Below are 3,624 nucleotides of genomic sequence, written 5' to 3' on the forward strand. Positions count from 1 at the left end.
ATGGTTGCCTAAGGGCACAAGCCTAACCAGGTCTACTCAGAAGTAAGTCCTAGTTGGTTCAGTGGGGCTTACTCTCAGGAAAGTGTGGTTAGGATTGTAGCCTAAGTTGGGGCCAATCCTACAGGGCAGATGGGCTGACACAAGTCCCACGTGCAGGCCCTTCGTCACGAAAGTACCCTAAAGCACTTTCGCACCGACATAAGTGGATGGAGCCAGCTCGGCTCAGAGTCACAATCCTAAACCCAGTCACCTTCTCAGGATTCTGGGGGAGAACATGAGGATCTTTTAAAGCACACTTGTGAGGTCCCACTGTGGTACAGTCCGTTAAATTGGGAATCAGTCCAGAAAAATTTGAAAAAAGTTCCTACATGTTTAGAATCAAGAAGGGGGGGGAAGGTGAGGTGGGAAGGAGAGATAAGGAGATTCATGACATTATTTGGAATTTTCTGGAAGGAACCAGTCTAGAAAAATGAACTCTTCTCCAGACAGATGGGATGCAGGAGGGATTCTTTTGATGTGAGTCATGAAGTGAACTACCTTCTGTCTGTCTGCCTAGGATCATTCCCATGTGTGCAAGGATACATGGGAGTTGTGTGTGTGTGTGTGGGGAGGTTATGATGTCAACGCGGACAGCCCAGCTAGTTGGAGATTTGTGATTTGGGGCCAACCCCGAAGCCCTCTCCAAATAAGGAGGTGCCAAGGATTGGATGTGTGAGTCAATGCAATTGTGAGCCGGGAGTGATCAATGCCAGCTGCTTGTGGCTTTTGCAGCCGTGTACATTTTGCAGAGGGACCCATATGAGACCTGGGGGGGGGGGATAATGTGTCAGTTTCTGAAGAACATCTGTCCGTAAAGGAGGTTGCTTTCTGTGTGTCTGAATGTCAGATGCAAGGGAGGGCACCAGGATGAGATCTCGTTATCTGGTGTGCTCCCTGGGGCATTTGGTGGGCCGCTGTGAGATCCAGGGAGCTGGACTAGATGGGCCTATGGCCTGATCCAGTGGGGCTGCTCTTATGTTCTTATGCTCCCTTGGGCGTTTGGTGGGCCGCTGTGAGATCCAAGGAAGCTGGACTAGATGGGCCTTTGGCCTGATCCAGTGGGGATGTTCTTATGTTCTTATGCTCCCTGGGGCATTTGGTGGGCTGCTGTGAGATCCAGGAAGCTGGACTAGATGGGCCTCTGGCCTGATCCAGTGGGGCTGCTCTTATGTTCTTATGCTCCCTGGGGCATTTGGTGGGCCGCTGTGAGATACAGGAAGCTGGACTAGGTGGGCCTATGGCCTGATCCAGTGGGGCTGTTCTTATGTTCTTATGCTCCCTTGGGCATTTGGTGGGCCGCTGTGAGATACAGGAAGCTGGACTAGGTGGGCCAATGACCTGATCCAGTGGGGCTGTTCTTATGTTCTTAATGATCCCCAGCTCTGACTTCACTTCTCTCTACTCCACTGCTGTGACGGAGACCATCACCGGCATCTGCCCATGTTAGAGATGCCCATGTAGAGACCTACCATTGGAGGAGGTTCCCCGTTGGGTCTTTGAAAGAGTCAGTGGTATTGAAAGAGTCAGCTGAATTCCTATAAACACATACCTGGGACCAAGGACCGTTCCATTCAGAGAGGCTTACTTCTGAGGAGACATGCACAGGATTGTGATGCTGTTCCAATTTCAATGGCCTTCAAGCTTTTTTTGTGCCATGACCCCAATAAATAAATCTATAAAGTACAAGACTGGGGAGTCACCATCAATTCCATCCCCTCCTGGGACCCTATTTGCCCTGCCCTCGACGCCGCCCACTCTCCACCCCCAGCCCTGTTCTCTGTAACCAAATATAGGCCACTTAATAACAGGGGTCTCTGTTGTTATCCAATTAGGTCATTAAGTGAACATTCAGTCCAATCTGTTGTGTAAACAGACGCTCCCTGCCAGACAGTCGCTGGCTGCACAAGGCTACTGGAGACCGATTGCCTCTTCTGGTCATTAGGTGTAAACACACATTCTGCTGCAGGCTTTGGGAGGTACGAATTGGCTCATTAAGAGCATCTCAATTGTGCTTTGACCACCGTCATAGATGTGGTCTGTCGTTAAGCAATCGGTCGTTAAGTGGCGCGTGCCTGTATTCGCGTTAGAGAAAGTAGAAAAAGTTACCACGAATCCTGGTGCTAGCGAAAGCTATTCAGTACAATTGCAAAGAACCTGAGCAGGTTTGGGACAAAATCTCCTGCTACCTGAAGGGGTGTATCAGCTGCCCCTCCCTTTTCCTGGTGGCACTCTAGTCCAGTGGTCTTCAACCTTTTTCAGAGCCCAATCTTATCCTTTTAATCACCGCCTCCCCCCCAAACAGGGACGCTGCATCCATTGTGGGCCAGGAGGCTTCAGCAGGGAAAGGGGATTGTAAAGGAGCCTCTCAATGGGTCTTCTTGGACCCGCCCTGGCAAATGTGCCAGTAAAAATCTGAGAGAGAAACAGTGACCAAACATAACTTGCAATAGTCTCGGGGGCGGCCATTAAACTTTATCAATTAAACCCAGAGCCCTAACCAAAAGCCAATTGCAAGAGCTATTTCTTGAACTGGAATACCATCAAAGAAGAGGCAGTTTGCAAGTCCTCAGGGATGGAATTCTAAGGTAATTCTAAGGTAATAAGGACAAGGACCCAACACTGAGAAGGCCCTTCTCCTAACCATAAACCGCCTCACTCCTGAGAGGGGGAACACCTGCATGAGGGTTCTCTGGCACTGGAGATCTTCAGGCAGCTGGAGATGCTCTAGGAAGATTTCCTGCTAGAGGCAGGAGGTTGGACTAGATGACCTTGTGGGTCCCCTCCACCTTTATGATAGAAAAAGTGTCCTTCATGGCTGAATGGGATCTGAACTGAAGGTTCAACCAGGCATGTTTCCGATCTTTATATGTCCCACAAGCCTTTTCTCTCCCATTCAACGGGAGATGTTTCAGTAGCCTCCATTCGGTCTCAGGTTCCCTCCTGACTCCTCCGATCAGGGATCCACTATCGGTTTGCCACTTTAAAGTACCGTTTAATCACTAAGGCAACTGAAATGGTCTAATTATGCTCAGGAATGTGGTTCTGTTGGCAGAGGCCAAGCAGCAGAGGTGTGACTCTTCGGCTCAATGGCAGCGTACAGAGAAACGGGGCAGATCATGCGCGAGGATACAAAAAAATAGAAGCGCATGAAACGGGAGAACAAGGCAGTTGTGCACTCAAGTGGGACCCTGGAAGTTGGTGTAGCTCTGGCTAGATCCCTACTCTGCCTCGTTAGGTCATCTCAATACTGGGCACTCTGTCACTGCAGCTAAATTATTGCTCTGCACATTTGGCCTAAACTGCAATGGCTTTTTCAAAGGTATGGGTGATGCCGTCATGTGGTCTTGCAGTGCTCTGGCTGCATGATGAGCACGCCCCTGTGAACCTTAAGAGCATAAGAAGAGCGGAATCAGGCTTAAAGCCCATATTGCCCAACTTCCCACCATGTCCCACCAGATGCCCGAGGGAGCGCACAAGACCACAAGATCCCCGCATCCTGTCACCACTCCCTGTCAGCGGTAGCTTACTTCTAAAACCAGGAGGTTGGACATAGCCATCATTGCTTTGCCACCTCTGAAGGACTCA

This window comes from Tiliqua scincoides, unplaced genomic scaffold (genome assembly GCF_035046505.1).
Source record: "Tiliqua scincoides isolate rTilSci1 unplaced genomic scaffold, rTilSci1.hap2 HAP2_SCAFFOLD_125, whole genome shotgun sequence".
NCBI lineage: Eukaryota > Metazoa > Chordata > Lepidosauria > Squamata > Scincidae > Tiliqua > Tiliqua scincoides.